Source organism: Lynx rufus, unplaced genomic scaffold (assembly GCF_022079265.1).
Source record: "Lynx rufus isolate CCGP_SWC_20201006 ecotype Redwood Valley unplaced genomic scaffold, mLynRuf1.p SCAF_1, whole genome shotgun sequence".
NCBI lineage: Eukaryota > Metazoa > Chordata > Mammalia > Carnivora > Felidae > Lynx > Lynx rufus.
The window spans coordinates 138,575,681-138,596,170 of record NW_025814823.1 but is presented as its reverse complement, the minus strand read 5'-3'; positions in this window follow the sequence as shown (position 1 = coordinate 138,596,170).

Here is a 20,490-nt window from a genome sequence, read left to right as displayed (position 1 = left end):
AAAGGAAACCACAGTGATGATAGCTTGCATTTTCCTTGACAAACGTTTTGCAAAAATTATTTCATTTTATTTTTGTAGAAAACAAGAAGAGGTATACTACTTAAAGGGGTTTTGTCAACTACGATGTGAAAGCAAAAAGGACTTTAAGCAGCATGGTTTTTGCCGCAGCTGGTCAGGAATTCCAAAACCAGTAGCTCTTGGTGCCATGAACCACTTTCCCACTTAATGTCTTCCTCTTCCTTAGGGAGACCAGAGGCTTCCATCTGAAGTTTATTGGAGCCACTCTGATTATCATCATGATCACAATAATAATGGTAACAACAATAGCTAATACTATGTAGCTCTTATCATATACCAGATGCCGTTGGGAGTTTTTTCCCTGTGTTAAGTCATTCAATTTTCCCACAACCCTTTGAAATTAGTATGATAATTATTCCCATTACTAACAATAAGGAAATGTGGTACTTGCTGGAGGACACACAAATGGTAAGTAGTAGAGTATCGTGGCCAAGAGCCTGGGATTGGCAGAGCTAACCTTAACGAGCGGCTCGCTGGACCTGTGGCTTCTCTTTTCACACGTCTGTCTTTCCATCCCTGCTCCTCTGCCAGTGTGAGCTGTAAGCATGGCACTCTTCCAAAGGCAGCCATGTCAGGGTCCACAAGTTGAAGCATACTTCTTTAAATGAGAGAAATGTAAAAAGAAGTTTTGGGGCATTGGCCCAAACCAGTTTCCTTTTGCCAACTTGTATGATTTCTTATCCTTAGTCATGGGTGATTAGAAGGAGAAAGAGGAAGCATGGATAACTCTATGGTCAACTTGAACAATGAAACATTTGGGAGACCATCTCTTTAATACAACATAGCTGCACCTTGAATACCATCACTAATAAGCCAGACTCTCAACATATCCAGCCTTAGAATGTTCTTGGGACCTCATCATCAAATGGACATCTTGAATGTCTTAAAGCTGCACAGAAACCACCTTAACTTTATGTCTGTCCCATCGCTAAGAAGAGGTCAACCTACAACAAACTGGTGCCAAGGAGAAAGCAAGAAGAGAGAACAGTTCTATTTCATTGATTGTCACGGGTTGGAAGTGATTAAAAACTCGAGTCATCATACAACTCCAAAGCCTGACATACATTTGTGAAATGAGCACCCTCTGACAAGGGCCCCTTGAACCTCTAGAGATAGAAAACGTTATGTTCCAACTTGCAAAAACAAAACTGTACCTGCCTAGGTACAAATCCTCAACCACATGATGAACTCACTGGTTGGTGCAGGAAGTAGGAGGAGAAAGAAACTGGGAGGCTCCTTCATTTTGGACCCAGCCAAGGGACTAGCCACAAGCCCAAGTCTTTTTTTTCAGCAGGAGAACAAGTAGGTTGGTGGGAGAGGATCCAAGTAGGTGAGGAGAATGTTACCATTAGGAAGCTGTCTGTCCACCCAGATCCTCGGGACCACAGAACCACAGAGGTTCTCCACATGACTCTGCTGCTATATATGAGGCCCATGACACATCCCTGTAGTATGCATCATGTGGGATATAAAAGATATGCAAAGAATAAAATGAGACAAAGAGGCTGGCTTCAAAGTTTGCTGAGGATTTGGGTTTCCTCGGGGAATTCATTCAAGCAAGAGCTTCCGCTCTGCCAAACAGATGGGCTGTTTCCATTGTTCCTCTCCCATTAGGATTCAAAATTGATGCAAAGACATGGCAAGAGAAGCTAAAGAAAGAAAATATTCTAATACCTAAATAAAGTTGTTGGGTGTTAGGTGTATTCCACCTGTGCGGAAACATGTTTTGCCCTGCAAGAGTCCTGCACCCCCACACAGTCCAGAAGATCAACCACTCTGAGAGGTCACGAGGGGCTCACGGAGGCAGAAGGGTAGCTGGCACAAGGTAGATGTCACAGCTAGCATAATGGCTGGCCAGACGGAAGACCTGGGGCTATACCTGGCCTCTAGTGTTGCTCACACGTACTGCATATCCTATTGTCTGCCCACAGTTTTAACGTCGTTCCTATGCTCATGGATTATTAGGTATTCTCCTGGCACTTATTTACTCATTCCAAATGTACCAAGACACTGACGTATAAATGGAAGATTCGTAAAAGAGAAGATATAATTTAGAAAATTATAAAAGGCCAAGTATCAGAAATTCAAACTGCAACCACAGTGAAAAGGCATTTTTCACTTCTCAGATTAGCAAAGAGCTTCAAATGGTAACACCCAGGTCTGGTGAGAATGTTATAAAAGGGACCCTGTCTTGATGATGATCATGATGATGATAGCTATGCGAGCTCTCGTACCTCGTCAGTGCTCAATAAAGAGCGGCCAAGTGAATGAATAAGAAGTTCCAGGAATTCTGCCTTTCAGTTCTTCTTGGACTTAGCCAGGCCCATCCGCACTTGTGATGACTTTTCCCTGCAGAACATCAAAGTCACTGCAAAGCCTTCAACAGACAGCTATTTTATGAGGCCCTATCTGCTCTAGAATGGTATCTTCATCATTCTAACAAACAACCCCAGGGTAAATGGCTGTGTCTCCCTTCACACTGAAAATTCTCCTTGGCCCTGGCTGAAAATGTAATGAAATGTGCAATGGACTTGAAGTTCAAAGTATGATTCATGTTGTCCGAGAGTCATCTGTCAAGAGAGCATTCAGCAGTACCAACTATTCTCTCCAGGAAGGCTTGGCTAGTGGTGTTTTGGTTTAATGCAAAGCCATTTGGTCCTATAAATGCATAGGCGAGCCACAGTAGTGGTAGCGGGCTGCTACTATTTGTTCATTTTGGGATGTCTTGGGGGGCTGACTCTCCCTAAAAGGAGTACACAGAACACATTTTGAGTCAGAAAGCAATAAATGTGAGAAGCACTCACACAAGGAAACGCAGGCTTCCAGGACCGTTAGGACTGACTTGCTCTTGTTGCAAATGAGAAAACTGAGGCCGAGAGAGGTTAAATAAGCACCCGACATTAAACATCCAGACCTGGAACCCTGAGAAACAGGTTCCCAATTTGGGACTATTTCCACTTGGACTAGGTAGGGCACAGAATGTTTCATGGAGCACCAGTTCTACAAGATTTTCTAGAGGAAGGCAGACGAGAGAAGGTAAGGGAAGTTCTTGGAGTGGTATATGCACTATTCTCCATCCACCCAAACTCCTGCCTCCCATCCCACTTCTGTCTGGAGGTTCATAGTGTACCCCAGCATTTAAAAGTCTCTGAGAAGACATTCAGCAAGGGAAGGTTTTTAAGGTTGTTTAACTCAATGCTTCCAAGTTCATCTGATCACAGGATCTCTATCACATTCAATGACAATTCTATAGGAGCTGTATTCCTCAGAGAACACTTTCAGAAATGCTGTGCTGTAACTTCCACAAGTCTTTCTTAACCAGCTGCAAAATGGTGATGAAAAATTACTACGGCGACGAAGACGGAACCTCAGAAATAAATGACCCCTCCCTCCCCGGAAGCCTCCTGATCTGAAATACTGGGAGGAACTAATAGTATCTCCTGTAGTCCTGAATCCTTCGGAGATACTGCGAACTGCACCTGATGAACTTTTGTCCCTAGCCTGAGTAGAGGGGTCGATGTGCTAATGTGAATTCTGCACTCACCGCCCAGAAAATATGACACTTCTTAGTAAACTGCTATGCTACTTGATTATTTTTACAAGTCTTCCTCTTTACATTTTTTTAAGTTTATTTATTTATTTTTGAGAGAGACAGAGAGAGCGAGTGGAGGAGAGTCAGAGAGAAAGGGAGAGAGAAAGAGAGACAGGGAGACAGAGAGAGAGAGAGAGAGAGAGAGAGAGAGAGAGAGAGAGAGAGAGAATCGCAAGCAGGCTCTGCACTGTCAGCACGGAACCTGATGTGGGGCTCAAACTCACGAACTATGAGATCATGACCTGAGCTGAAACTAAGAGTTGGATGCTTAACTGACTGAACCCCCAGGCACCCCCAAAAGCTCAGTCAGAACAAGTTTTTGCATTTTCTATATCATGGAATTTTCCCTTCGCTTTAACGAAAATATGAATAATTAAGTAACTTTTCAAGGTCACTTTATTGGAATTAACTATCATGGGAAAGAAGTTGAAAGCCCCAAATGGTAACTTCCAATAGCAGAGAATCAGAGGACTTTGTAAACTGCTTCAGAGTTCAAAACATATTTGATGAAATACAAGACCTGTCCTAGAACCTATCCCTCAATTGTTTAAGATTCTGAAAAGCATTTTAGCTCTCTTTGTTTCAGCAAGAAGCATTGGGTCCGGTAGGGCTCATTCATTCTTTGCAGCATAATCACTTTGAAGTCTGGAAAGTCCCCTGATAGGTGCTCATCAAAGGAGCCTTGAGGTTCTTGCAGCATGTTCCTGCCTCTGCTGTGTTCAACTATCTTGAACAGTTGTGAAAGAGATACCCAGAACCGAGCATGACCCTAAATGGAGCCAATTGGCTCCCTTTAAGGATCTCTTCCCTGCTTCAGAGAAATATCCCCAGGGCATGGCTTATATGCCTGCCAAGAGAGATGGGATGGGCAGTAAGTGATAAGCACAGTTTGCACATGTGAAAGGGCTCAGTGGCTCCTGTCAGGGGAGCTGAACTACAGAGGTTGAACCCGAGGCTTGGCTTAGGGAGGTAGGAAAGGAGAGAGGAGGCAGGGACAGAGGGGAGGGGTGATTTCCATCCTAAGCATACTCTTCACAAGTGGTACCCTCTCCTAAGTATTTTAAGGTAAGGTACAGTTAACAAGATGTGAACCTTCATGCAATGTGTGATTACATTTCCATTGGGCAGATCTTGGGGTAGAGATGAAAAATATGCTGCCTTGACCATGTATTCCCCACCAACCAGAGGCGCAAAGCCCCTCACACTCCAGCAGCCTCAGTCTGGTGCCTGAGACATTCTACTAAGTCTCTGTGTAAAAAAAGCCTGAAGGGTCTTTTCTTTATTGCTTGACTACTCAGAATGGAAATATTGTCTCTTTTGAGTTAAATGAGTACTTGAGTGTATCTAAAGTAGCAAGAACAAGTTCTCTGCTCCTGAAGCTTTCCAATCCATTTCCGATGTTGACTATGTGGGACCCAGATGTAATCTGGGAGCAAATCTAGAGAATTTTGTCCTCTACTCTGGGCACCTAATAAACAAGAGAAAGCTTGATAGAGTGGAAAAGGAAGAGGGATCAAGTGATTGATGAAAAAAGATTAAAGTAATTAAAACATAGTTTGACCAAGGCATGACTAAGATTGAGAGGAGTAGAAGGTTAAAAAGTCCACAAATATTTGCATTGCAAAAAATTTTCTGTCACACACATGTACACACACACACACACACACACACACACCAACACACAGCCGCAGATGGGATTGAATGAAAGCCTTTTCTTTAAGGAGTTTAAAACACACTGGTGGGAGAATTCTTGCATTCCTGAAAGGGTCTAGGGGCTCCTCACAAGGGAACTGAATCCAAAGGTTAGCTTGGGGGAGGCAGAGGGGAATTAGGGGCAAAAATGGTAGTGATTTCTGTCCCAAGTACATTCTCCAAAAGTGGTGTTCTCTTTTGTGGACGGATGTGATGGCAAGGAAGGCAGTGTAGGTCAACTTTGGGGTTTAATATCCTCTCTCATTACTCTAATATGGTGTTTCTGGTGCAATAAGACATGGCAGAAGAAACAACTGGAGACAATAAGTCATTGTCATTAATGTGTGCCTTGAGATAATGGCCATTGTTTCTTGCCATTATGAAGCCAAAAGACTTGAGATAAACTTCATTGCTTCATTTGAGATTTGCAGAACAGTACAAAATGGCGTCTGATAACTTTGCTCTATGCCCACCTTAGAACGCAGTTACTGGCTGCCATTCCTGCTCATAGTTTTATAGTCCTCAGCAAATCATGTAGCATTCCCAGCCATTCTCCCGAGGTACATGAACTCTCCAAACAGAGGAGGAGTTTTGATAAGGAAAGACGAGGCCTGCAAGTTTGTTAAACGGAAGACAAGTTTTTCTCGGGTGTGTCCTAAGGCACTGGTAGAAACATTAACTGGCAGGATAAAATTAGAGATAATCCACAAAGCCAATAGACTGGAGCTGCAAAGCACTGCTGCTCCCAAATCCTTGTTTTATCACCCGTATTTCTGAGAAACCACATATTATATAACGAGATGCTTATTTCATCAGTGATATATTTTCACAGTGGGGGAGATTAGAAAGCACACTTTAATTGTGGTAGACTGCATTATAGTTACCAAAGGTCACCACTGTCTGCATCCATGCCCTTTGCAATGACTTTGCAGATCCTTGCTCTAGAAACAGTATCTATTTCCCTCCCCCATTGATTCAGGTTTGGCCATGTGGGCAGAAAGGACTGTGTGCCAACTCTAAACCAAAGCCTGAAGGCATAGCATGAGTTTCCCCTTTCTCCTTCACACCTCTGCCATTGCCATGAGAAGAACATGCCCTGGTTAGCCCACTGCCCCAAGGAAGATGAAATGCATAGAGTAGACCTGGACCCAATCTGCAGCTTAGGGCCACAGCTAACCAAGTTGAGCCCAACCTAGAAATGCCTAGATAATCGCATGGTTTTGAGAAAAGAAATGACTGTTGTCTTCAGCTAATGAGTGTTGGGGTGCTGTTACACAACATTACTATGGAAAAATCTATGAGCTGTAAGTATAAAGAAAAAAATAAACACCCATAATCCTACCATCCAGAGATAACCGCTATTTGGCGTGTGCTTTTTCTCTAGTATTTGTTTATGTACCTACATGGGTGTGTGCTATATGTCAACTTTTATAAAGCAATATATATAGCACATACTGGTTTGAAACTTTTTTCACTTAATTGGGATTTTCCCCCAAATCAGTAAGTATATTTTAAAACATTTTAGCTTAATTTAATGAATATGTAGTGTTCCACAATAATGATGTAGCATATATATTTTTAAATTTTAGTTGCCGAATTCAAGTAGTAGCTGAATATATTTTCTTTGTAGAAAATACACAAATAGGTAGACTAAAATGTTAAGTCCTACTTTAACATGCACCTTCCCTGATATATATTCTTTCACTCCCCAGAGATAAGCACTATTAAAAATCTGATTTATCGCTATATAGACCTTTTTACTATGCATTTATTGCATGTACAAATATACCTATACATGGATAAGATTTTTTTAAGTGATTGGGGGGCGCCTAGGTGGCTCAGTCAGTTACGCATCAGCCTCTTGATTTGGGCTCAGGTCGTGATCTCACAGTTGGGTGAGTTTGAGCCCCACATCAGGCTCCACAGTGACAGTGCAGAGCCTGCTTGGGATTCCCTGTGTATCCTTCTCTCTCTGCCCCTCCACTGCTTGCACTCTCTCTCTCAAAATAAATAAATATACTTAAAAAATACATAAAAGTGATTGGTATTATAATCATTTTATAATGTGCAACTTCTCTTTTTCACTTAGCAGATTCTTTGAGAGATCATTACATGGCATCATGTAGATTTACCTCATGATGTTAAATTGGCGAATAATATACCGTAACGTGGACATGCCACAATTTACTGACGTACTCCATCTTTAACAGACGTGTGAGTTGTACCCAAGTTTGTGGACTCTTCGCTGAACATCCTTCTTCATGCCTCTGTGAGCACATATGCAAGTGTTTCTTCAAAATCAGGATGATGAGAGGAATCCGTGATTGCGAAAGATACCGTCAGAGTGCACACCAAAAAGCCGCGTCCAATTTACCTCTACCAACAGCAGGGAAGAGGACCCATGAGCACCAACACCGACCAAGTCCTCTCCATTTGTTTCCAACTAATTTTGCAGGTGGCCTCTGAATGTCAGCTTCCTAATCTTTAACGGGGCCATGGCAATTCTTACCTCATCGTATTATGAAAGGAAATTATTAGAGAAGTCACCACTATCAGCTGTAGTAGCATGGCTCTCCTTTTCCTCACCGTTGCCTGCTCGCTTTCCTCCACCCCAGCCCACTATCCTTCTCACATTCATACATTTCACACATTTCCCTAGGCCTTCCCCAGCGTTCCTAATTCTCAAAGCCCAAATTCTCACTGAATTTCAAGGTTAATTGCCTCCTTCGTCACATGATTCACTGGCCATTCTTTTCAACCATCATGCATGTCCTTGCTATGCCATTTTTTTTTTTTACTTAAAAATACCAGGTATTTAATAATAATGTTAAAATGGGTGCTTTTATTGATTCTTAACTCTGTATGAGGCACTGTGCCCAATGCTTTTGTAGACATTATCTCATTCATCATCACTACGCTAGTATTATTATCTTCTTGCACAAGAAATTCTAGAGTCTCAAAGACTTTAAGGCCACACATAAGTGGCAGAGCAGAGATTTGAAGCAACATCTCTATGTTGTAAAGCCTCTCATTAATCGCTCTGCAATGGTTCCAACTACTCTGCTTACCCCTTCAAGAAACTGGAACCAGGTTTCTGAAGGCGGAGGCAGAACCTGCCTTTCTTTGCATTCATTTGGGCAACATAACACAATGCCCTGCCCTTGGGGGGTACTCAGTTCTTGTGTTGACTGGCTGGGTCTCTACCTTTCCAGGCCCACATTCCAGGCACAAATCATCACTCGTTCCTACCATGGTACATGGCCTCATCTAAGTCTTTGGGAGAAAGCTAAGATTTTGTTGAATAAGCACTGTGTACCCACCTCTTATGCAAGAGCTATTTGGGCTACGCAAGAAACAGATCATACAGCCCCTTGTCTTAAAGAACTTCTAGTCCATAGCTGAAGGATAATATGCAGATCATTGGAACAAGTTGTTATGAATCAGAATGCCCCCAAACACTGACCCAGACATAAAGACCTGAACCAAATCGAGAGTCACATAGCATGCAATAAGTGGTTGGGAAGAGAAAACCTCCATCAAGCTGAGGTCATGTGAACTGGCCTTTGAAGAACGGGTGAAAGGGGGCAAGTGGGAGGACATTACTGAGGTGAGAAATAGCCAGAATGAGGTCATGAATCCAGATTTCCAAGTCCTCCTTCTTTCCCATGCTCTGGGCTTCCCTGCTTCTCTATTTCCCTCTCTATAAAGTGGGGATAATAATATAGTACAGCACTTGTACTTAACAAAAATAGTAAAATGATCATTAGATCATAGGCCATGCCTGTAAAGCCCTTTGAACTCCATTACAGAAAGGAAGTGACTATAAAAAGGAAAGTTATTATTAGTGTGAATGTGGAAGAGTCTCCCCCCCCCTTTTTTTTTTTAAACCAGAGCAATTCTCCTTTCATAATTAATTTCAGTCCTAGAAAGCAGTGGCCTTGCAGATTCCTGCATAGAAAAACTTCTTTATTCCTAGGTTTCAGACAGAGACATTAGACTGAGAATAACAATTCCACCTGGAAAACAGAAATGGTCAGAAATGATTAGGTCCCACCGGTATCTGAATGGGTAAAAGATTCCATATATAGGAAGCAATTTAAATAATCCAGGTGATAAAGGTGATTATGAACTAGTGATTCAGTTGGAAGCTTGAACCGTGGCCAGTCTGGCCTTGGGCTGAAATGACCAAATCTCATATTTAAGCCCATTAGAACATGTTTGCACAAAACTGTGAAGCAATCCTGGTTGTTTGTGGCCAAAAAAACAGTCCACACAGTAAGTGCATTGTTCCCAGTATAATGCTAAGATTTGTCTTTCAAGATTGGAGCCTTTCCCTCTAGGAAACAAATTTTGAAAAGGACAAAATTGCCAACTGCCTCAACTATGGGTTTAGGGGATATCTCCTCGTAGAAGAGAATGTGGTATCGCTCCATGTTGCCAAGATGGCAGGACTGTGGGCAGTCTGTAGACGTGGTTAGAGGGAAGGAGATTTCCGATTAACTCAGCAGGGAATTGGTAATACTTAGAGCTAGGGTAGAGTGATAGGGACTTCATCTTGAGGTGGTGAGTGTCCCAGCACTGGAGGCATTCAAATGGCGAGAGTGACAAGAGAAGGGCTTCCCAAAACAGGGAAAATTGAACCAGATGACTTATGGTTGCCGATTATGCCTATGACTAGCGTGTTTCTTCATAATCAAAGATGGCTCTAGTCAATACAAAAGGAACCTGGAACCAAGAATGGGGCGGGGACAAATGAAAAGTTCCCTTTGCAAAATGTTCTCCAGCTGCGAATTACTCAGGATCAACTGTGTTTCAGCATTTACTGAAACAGCCCTGGCTTCACCATTTCTTGAATGAAAATTATCAGAATTTGGGATTTGGGGGATCATTTTTCTTTTCCAAAAAGAAGTCTTTAAGAAAACAAGTATGCTATGACCTGACATGACCTGATCAGTGCCCTGCTCTGGACTGCATGTTTTTCCAGGATCCTGTCAATCCTGGTGTTATGATGGCCCAAGGATCCCAAGGTATGCTCTCAGCAAAGACACTTACAGGAGTAGTAACGGTAATATAATGGCAACAACGACAATAAAGGTAATAATGAGAACACAACAACTGCCACTGAGAGTATGCCTACTGGTCCTGATGCAACTCTAATGAGATAAACTCACGTAAACCCATTTTACAGATAACTGGAACCAAGCTTTGGAAGGAGTCAGTTTGACTATCCAGTCATGCAACCATTATGCTACGGCCTTGACATTTCAGGGTTTTTTTTTTCCCTGTAAGCATGGTTCTATGTCAACTGTTTTATGTGCTGTGTTTCCAAAACCTTCTCTCTGCCTTTTGAAGAATGTGGGCTCTTGGAATCCACAGCAATAGCCCTGGTACCACGCACATCAAGCCCTGTCATCTCTCGCCTGTGTCACTTACAAGCTGTGTAACGTATCCACCCTCATCAAACCTGCTCTCTGTCGATAAGCCAGGGGTAATAATACCTACCCCTTACATCTACTTTGAGGATGAAGAATGCCTGTGTCTGTGCTGTCCTTAGCGTGACGCTAGCACAGAGGTAGCCCTCCAAACATGAACTGTGTCTATCACGAAGGAATCCCCTGGAACCGTGCCACATGTTTCCAAACGTGGAATTTTTCACGGGGCATCATGCTGATGATGAAAGTGGCCGTTCTGGTCTCTAGTTCATGTGCCAGTTTGGGGGCCTTTAGGACACCAGCCCAGGACTGGGCAGGCAGGGCCCACCAGACACCTGCCGTCTGATTGACTCAACACTGAGACATGTCAGAGCAGAGACCAGTCTCCTTGGTGTTTACTGCAAAAGTTGCCAAACATGCTCCGCGAGCAGGAATGATCGTCTCCCTCGCTCCGTGGCTGGATTCCGGAGCCCGTGGGAAGTCAGAGGCAAACAAGACTCCATGAAATCCAGTCAGGATGCTCGAAGGGGGTGGGGTGCTTCTAAAAGTTATACATTAATTTGGGTAAATTCAGATTTATCTCACATCGCTTGTAAATAGATGGGAATCGGAATTACGGGACACTTCAAAGAGCCCTGATAATTTGCAGGTGTTGGGAATCGTTTAGTATAAGGCAATGGGACAAAACAGGGTTAGCAGCAAGGCTTTTCTCAGATGAAAGGTCCAGAGAATGCATCCACAACGCCCACGGCTCCGTGCATCTTTAATGGACAACAGTTATGCCCCGCACCAAAGTGCAAAGCAAAGGGAATACAGGGCTTGAAGGCAGAGATGGACATTCGCTTTTCTAGAATTCAACGCAATGGGATTGTGTGTTTCCATGTAAGAGCCATGTGGTTGTAAAGTGCACACAGAGAAGTTTTGCAAACATCCATTTCCCGAGGACAGAGGATGTCATTTGAGAACCTTTATCTTACCACTTGTGGGATGTTAAGGTGACCGACAGTCCTTGTGCCTGGGACTGAGGGGGTTTCTCAGGACATAGGACTTTTGGTGGTAAAACCAGGACAGTCCATGGCAAACTGGGCCGAATTGGTCACCTCTCAGTGCTTCCTAATCCTTTGGATTATGGCCCTCTCTTCCCATTCGCTTCCCGTTCTCTTCTTCTTTCCCCCGCTCATTTAATCCCTAGTTTTCCCTGCACATTAGACCCATCTGGGGAGCTTTGGAAACTCCCAATACCCAGGCCACACGTCAGGTCCACCACATCACAAGCTCTGCTGTAGGACCCAGGCTTCCGGCATTAGGGTTTAGAATCACTGCTTGAGGTAGGCACCACGTTAACAACCGGTGGGAAAAGGATGGGGTGGCTAATGCCCACTCCTATTTCAAGGAAACCCACTGTAAACTAAAACTCCTCGTGACAAGAATAATCTCAAGCTAACTGGTTTGATACATTTGTATCTTTCTCCCAATGTCTTCAAAAAACTAGGCCCCCCATGTTCATGTGTAGGCACTCACCACCTTTAAGCATGTTGGAAAAGAACTGACATTTATAGTTTTGCAATCAAATAAGCTTGAACCACGATAAAATGGATTGGACTTAGCTATTACTGAAAAGCTCTTATCGCTGAGAGTGCTAGCAATCTTCATGGCTTTTTAAATATTTTCCTTAACCTGAGCCACGATTTGTGCTTCAGAGAGTGGAAGACGAAGCCAGGGTACAAAAGGCAGACAGACCAGGGTTTGAATCTCTCCTCGGCCATTTACTCCCTAGGGGAAGGACAACGTACTCCCGCTCAAACCCCAACTGATCTATGATTTGGGGGTGATAGTATCTTCAGAGTCACTAGCAGGTAAAATAAGAGAATGAATATGTTGAGTTTTACCCCGTGCTGGTTCTTGGTGGATGCCCAGCAAGTGGCAATGTCTCCACCCCCACCTAGAGGGAAAATGAAATAAGTACCTACCTGATAAATGATTGCTGATTTGTGTGGGAAAATCAGTATCTGTGGGGGGAAAAAAAATGGCTTTGAACTAAGGATTCCCCTCCTGAGCCAACAGAATCATTCATCCAGAACAACAGACAATTGAAACCCTTCCCCATCCATTTACACATAGCTACTCCCAGATCTCTGGAAGATACTGTATTAAGATTTGAGCCACAGGCTCTGGTCAGTGCCTCCTTGAGCTTTTGATGTGGGCTTAAAATCTCAGGTCCCAGAGAATGAAGTCCGTTTCACCAGCAGAGACAAGAAGGAAAGGAACGTGTGCTCTGGGCGAGGCACCAGCTCAGAGTTGAACCCAGCCTGTTCAGGAGAGACGGAGAAGGGGAGGGGGGAGCACCCGGATACAAACTGAAGCTTCTAACTTGGCATAAGGAGGCAACCTGAAAGAGGGAAGTACTTACACCGTGCCTCTGATCCAGCCATGCTCACCCTGGGTCCTCACTTTGCAATTCCGCATGTTAGACAGGTACTGAATTAATCCTTTCTGCTCACTACTCTGATGTTACAGACCTGAGACCTTTGCCCCAGGGCTTCTCACCTATTCATGGGTAAACAAATTGGGTTTCTATTGTCTGGCATCCTCAGATGCAAAGATAATGATTTTTCTCCCGTCTCCAGACGCTGTAACCTTGTGGAGTATAGCGTATGTGCAAGAGTACTAGCTTATTTCATTGTAGTCTTTATTCTTGGGAGGGTTGCAGGGGTGGGGGGTGGTCAGATGCTCTACACGAAGGTAATGTTCAGCTCTTCACTGGTTACAGGCTTCATCTCCATTTAGTTCCTTGGCGAAAGAGTGATTCCGATCTAGTGACTCCGGCTCCTTAATCTACATGATTATCAAAATCAACCAGAGGGCTGTATAAAAATCCAGATTTCTGGGCTGCACCCAGATCTACTAACTTGGAATCTCAGGGGTATATGAGTGAGGACTCTCCAGATGGATAGTGGCAGAAGTGAACTGAATTATGCGGATGCCCAGCTGGTGTCTTGGAGAATTGCTTGGTGTGGGGGAAAACCCCATACATCCGATAACCAGAAGTATAAGAAGGAAAGCATTCTGTGTGAACCTTGAAGGAGAGACCCAGGAGAAGTGAGTTTTTCCCTTATAGTTGCACTCAGTTGAAAACCAGGGATGGGGCGCCTGGGTGGCGCAGTCGGTTAAGCGTCCGACTTCAGCTCAGGTCACGATCTTGCAGTCCGTGAGTTCGAGCCCCGCGTCGGGCTCTGGGCTGATCGCTCAGAGCCTGGAGCCTGTTTCCGATTCTGTGTCTCCCTCTCTCTCTGACCCTCCCCCGTTCATGCTCTGTCTCTCTCTGTCTCAAAAATAAATAAACGTTAAAAAAAATTTAAAAAAAAAAAAAAGAAAAAGAAAACCAGGGAGAATCATTTCCATTTTTCTCCCTAGATAGGTTTCTTAGTGTAACGCACGCAGCCGCGTGTGTAACCACGTGTAAGCTACACAGCCAGGAGACAGCCTCCCTCAGGCTTCTTTCTAGCCATCAGCAGACTCTCTTTTCTGCTTTTCCATCTGACCCCTGCAAACACTGGCCTTTTGCGAAAGACCAACCATTCAGTTTCAGGCTTCTTTGTGTTGAAATGCTTCTTCCAAGCAGAGGAAGTCCACTGATTTCTTTGAGGACATGCCTAAATCTTCCTTTTGAAATCAGCTTTTGAACTTAGTTTTCAGCTATACATCATATTTGGGGAGCCCACGGTAATCAGAAACTAGTAATTTTCCGCTCTGGGGCAAGCAACGAACGTAGTACCACTCTTGGCTAGTCAGATGAGGCCTTTTCACGATCTGTCATAGTCTCGAAAGAACAATGGACTTTTCCTACTAATCCTAAATAACCCCAAAGTCATTCAAAGTCCCTTCCACTGCCAAAAGATGGAAGGTGCGGGCACCTTAAAAATACATTTTATAGACACACTTCTACAACGATACGCATCTCAGTGACAGTCCGGACACATACACACACAGGGGGACAGAACGTGAAGGGAGTTTTAAACTCCGAGGATAGAAGGGGCAGGGACACCCACGAGATGAAATCACAAACCTGGGTGCAAAATCACCTTCACTGCCTTCTAATTTTTTATTTGTCTGATCTGATTGTTTAGGTTTTGCTGAATCTCGGCTTCTTCTGAGTAACGGCGGTAGCAATAATGAGAATTAATATTTTTGGAGGGCTTACTGTACCTCACACCGCTAAGGCGTTCCAATGTGTGCTCTCTCAATCACTGCAGGAAAGTGTGGGGGTAAATTCTGTCATAACCTTCCTCCCCATTTTATAGATGAGAAAGGTGAGGCAAAAAGAAGCGAATTATCTGAGGCCACAGGTACCAAGCTGGCCTCCAGAGTCTGTGCCCCTAACTCCCAGGCCACACTGTCAATAACTTTCTTAGGCCTGTCCATAGAGGTATAGGAAAGGACCCCCTTCCACCCGCACCCCACTCTCAGGCAGGTGTCCATCGACCCCACTGCACCCAAGAGATGACACATGATTTCTCTTGTAAGGTCATCACCCAGTTACACCCAGAAGCTGAGAATTCTCTTTTCACCCCACCCTGGTTCTGGCTCCAGATAGAAGTGGCCCTAGGCCCCTTTCTGCTTGGACCCACCACACCTTGGTCTCCTGCATGTGTCTATCCAAGGGCGGGACTCAAATCAAAATTTCTCTAAACAATAATTACACTGAAGTGACTATTTTCAGGTTTTAGCCTTATTTTAATAGTTACGAAACAGCAGGAATAGTGAAAAAAAACCAGCAGCCGTAACAGGTACCATTGATGAGCCTTTTGTATGAGGCACATTCTGCATGTTGAATCTTTGCCTACTTTAATCAGCTCAGACGCCTTGCAAGGTTGATGTCATTACCTCCACCTCAGAAATGGGCAAACAGAAGACTCAGGAAGATTTTACCCAATGCAATAAATGAAGCGACGGGGCTGGGAATTGAACCAGGTGTATGTGATGCCAAACCCATTCTATCAGCTTCTGCCCTTTGAAACTAAGAAGGCTAAGAAGCCCTTTCTGGAGTTCCCGCCCACTGCCAGCCAGGGGGCTGTGCCCCTCTTTTCTCCATCATGTATTTAATATGTTGTTTATCGGGGGGGGGGGTTACTTACTCACTTATTGTCTAGTTTCTAAAAGCAAACCGAGAAAAAAAAGTTGAAATAGCATCCTAGAGTGGCATCCGAGGCTCCGGGATTGAATTGGTTTCTTACCCAAAGGGCCATAATAATATCTCACGAGGGTGTTCCCCCACATCGCTGTGTCTCCCTCTCTGCTGGCAGCTCGTCTCCTTCTTAATCTCTCTCTCCTACTCTCGGCCTCATCACTTTTGAGTATCTGTTTATATGAGAGAAGTGTTCAGGCATCTACCCAGTGCTATAAAAAATACCTCACTTTGTCTTTCAAACAAGGTCAAGCGTATTCGAGAAAATGAAGAAAGGACCCTGACGTCGTCTGAGTGCTTGGCTCTTTGTGACAGCGGTGGGACCTGAGAATTGGGACTCTAAAAGCCCTTGGACAGCAAATCCGTCAGCACAGCGACCAAGTTAGTCAAGACTGATGGGGCCCCCTGCTGCCTGCCCAGGGTCTCCTCTCTCTCTGTAGAGGATACTATCCGCCACTTCAGTCCCTTTTTCGCTCCTCCTTTGCTCACCATTCAGACAACATCATACGGTGGAAAGAGCAGGCTTTGGGGCCCCGAAGGACTGGGTTTGACTTAGTTCAGCTTCTCGCTGGCACCTTCCGAGCTTCAATTTCAACTGCTCAAAGAGGGTTGTAATAGCTCCCTGTAGCATTCTGTGGGATTCAGTGAGATAATGGTGAACAAGGAACATCGCACATGCCTGGTCCATAGCAGGTGCTCACCCGATATGTACATCTTCTGAGTGGTTTCTCTCCTTCTGAATTTACGATGCCCACCGGCTTTTCAGTACTGATTGATTGAGATTGTGAGCAGGGGAGGGGCAGAAAGAGAAGGAGACAGAGAATTCCAAGCAGGCTCCCCACTGTTAGCCCAGAGTCCTACACAGGGCTCAAACTCACACGCGGTGAGATCATGACCTGAGCTGAAATCAAGAGTCAGACGTTTAAACTTCTGAGCCGCCCAGGCGGCCCCACCCTCCCACCTACTTAAACAAACAAGAACTCAGTTTCTTTCTCCTTTTGTGTCATTTATGTTAGCATTTGCCTATGATGTCAGAACACAAAAGTTGAGAGCTGAGTTGCCGACGCTATAACGGAAAAATGGTACAGAACAGTTACTACGATTGAGGGTTCTGGAGTCCAGCTCTGCCACTGACCAGCTGGGTGGAGCAAATAACATCTGAGCCTCAGTCTCCCTCTCCGTCCAAGGAGATAACAATACTTGCTTCATGGGAATGATCCTGTCTCTGCACTTGGTCGACGCCCTGGCATATAGTAAATGTTCAATACATTTCATCTATTACTATTATAACTGGTTATGAAGACTAATATTTATAAATAATTTAATTTTAAGATATCCGTCCTGGAGCGCCTGGGTGGCTCAGTCGCTTAGGTGTCTGACTCTTGATTTTCGCTCAGGTCATGATCTCACAGTTCATCAGATCAAGCCCCATGTTGGGCTCTGTGCTGGCAGTGTGGAGCCGGCTTGAGATTCTCTCTGCCTCTCTTCCTCTGTCCCTCCCCCTCCTGCTCAAAATGAATAAAAAAACATTAAAAAAAAAGAAAGAAATCAGTCCTGATTCAAATTTATAATGTCACTTTTTCCTGCATTCTGAGTGGAAGAGAAAGGAGCAGAGCCATAGTTACAAGCCAAGAAATGTCCAGAGTCCTAAGAATGCCCAGGGAGTGTCGTATGTGTGAATGGCCTGTAACATCTGGTGCCCTAACTCAAATAACAGCTAACACATATATCGTGTTTATGACATATACCACGCATTTGAAATGTTTTACACATACTGATTCATGGCATCCTCACCAACATTCCATAAAATATTATTATGATCATGACCATTTCATGAATGAGGAAAATTGGGCCTACAGAGGCTAAATGACTTTGCCTAAGGCTACACGGTGTCAAAAGTCAGGATTTGAACCCAGGCAATCTGGCTACAAAATTTACCCTCTATGCTACTATACTGCCTTTAAAAAACTGTAGAAAACCACTAATTTTAATATTGTGCTCTTGATGAAAGAACTTGGATTCTGACAACTGACTGCCTAAATTGAGCTTTCAAGCACAACTGGAATGTGAAATGGGGATCCCTCACTTTCTGCATTCCATTTGGAATTCCATTTGTATATTTATTTAATCAGATAAATCCCCCACGAAGTGTATGTCCTTGGGTTCCAGGTCTCCCTGGAGGCTGGGCCTTAGGAAAGAACCCCTTCCCAACCTCCGTGTATATGAAGAATTCTAAGGTCACCCCAAAGACTCACACTCTTGAATAATCCTGTCCCCTTGAATGTAAGCAAGTGACTGGCTCTAAGGCAGTAGAGTAGGCGAAGGTGATAGATGTCACCGCTGTGAGGGTATTACAGAGTGAGAGTCTCCTGCTGGCCTTGAAGAAGGAAGTCGCCATGTTGTGAGAAAGCCTGAGAAGGGCCACATGCAAGCCCCCAGTGAACAGCCGGCAAGAAAGTGTGGCCTCAGTCGCACAGTTACCCAGAGCAGAATGCAGCCCACAACCCTGTGAGCTTGGAAAAGGGCCCCAACGTCCACAGAGAAATGCAGCTCACCAACACGCTGATTCCAGCTTGTGAGGCCCTGAGCACAGGACACGGGCAAGCCAGGCCCAGACTTCCGATCCAGGGAAACTGTTAGATAACAAATACGTGTTGTTCACGCTGCTAAGTTTATGATCATGTGTTATGCAGCAATAGAAAATATGCACTGCCTTTGTCCTCATGTAGGTGGGTAAACTGGACTTGGGGAGACCAGATAACACTGGAGGGATGAGACAAAAACCTTATAAGTAATGAAACTCCTTCATCTAGCACCAAAGAGTATCTTGCAGGCATTAAATTAAAAATAGAAAAGGAGAAATACAAAGAGAGTAGAACTTAAATGTTCTCACCGGGACATTTAAAAATTTAAAAAAGCCTATGTGAGGTGATGAATGGGTTCATTACTTGGATGGAGGAAGCCCTTGTACAATGTATGCTGTAAATACCTTACCATTTTACAGGTCAACTGTACCTCACTAAGGCTGAAATTAAAAAGGAGGAGGAGGAGGAGGAGAAATAATACAGGAGATTCCCCAACTAGGATTGAAAAAAATACCAACGGAGATGGTTTACCCCTTTGAGTTAATGTTTTTCCCAACTGGGCATTTCGCTTCTTTTGCAAGGCTGTAGACTAGAGGAGCAGAGGGCGCCTCAGAAATCTAGCTCTTTCGTTCCCCTGGCTCCAGGAAGGGCCCCCACCTAAATCACATTTAATGAAGAGGTGTCTACTCTTGAACTTCTCCCTTGACATTCCAACGACTTAAAACCTTCAACCTGAGAAAATTCTTTCTATCCACTGAAAGTCCTCCTTCCTAAGCCTGCTTTCCTTTGGCCCTTCTAGGATGGGGTGGGGGCAGGGGGAAGCAGGCTGTCTGCATGCTATGCACAGCAACACTTCATATATTTGAAGACAGATAAATCCCTCTTAATGCTTGTCTTCCTGAGGCCCAAATCCCCTCGCTCCCACCCCATCTCTCTGGTTCCCTGAAGCCTCTTGAAACGGCTTCTTGCTACCGACACCCCTTTCTTACAGGAGTGTGTGAACACCCAACCTCAGGAGCCACAATTCTCTATCAGGAGAGCAGGTCAGAGATCCTATTTTACCGCAATCTAGCTAAAGAGAGCCCCACAGATTATACGGGGGTGGAAAGATCAGGAACAAGAAACAGGGAAGGATTAGGGAACCAAGAGCTGGTGAAAATTCTTCTTAGGGAATTAAGCAGGCGCGGGCAGATGCAAGTATCAGAAAGAGACTATGGTGGACACTGTAAAGAGAACTGGGAGTTGACGACAGAGAGGACCTGAGTAATTTTGATCGATGTTTCTCAAAGTGTGATTCCAGGGCCAGTGACATCAGCATCTCTGGGACTAATTTCCAAGGGGCTGCCAAGATGGATAATCAAACCGGCGGCTGAAAACAACACAAATTTACTCTCTCATAGTTCTAGAGGCTAGAAGTCCAAAATCAAGGTAGAAACAGGACCACGCTCTCTCTGAAAGTACTAGGGGAAGATCTGTTCCATGGCTTTCTCTTAATTTGTGGTGATGCCTGCCAACAAATGACGGTCCTTGTCTTGTAGACTCATTACTCGAATCTCTGCCTCTGTTGTCACGTGGCTTCCTCTCCCGTGTCTTCTGGGACTCTTCTTTTCTTTCAAGAATACCAGCCACATTGAGTTCATGGTCCACCCGACCCCAGTACACCCTCATCTTAACTAATTACGTCTGTAACATCCCAACTTCTGAACTAATGTCCCACTCTGAGGTCCCAGGAAGGAGACGACTTTTAAGAGGATCCCATCCAACCCAGGAACTAGTTAGAAGTGCAAATCCTTGGGCCCCAACCAAGACTACTCAATCAGAAACTCTGGGAGAGGGGTCCAGCAAGATCTGCTAAAAAGTCCTCCAGGTGATTATAATACTTGGAAGTTTTAGGAACCACTGATTTTGGTACAACTGAGACACTTT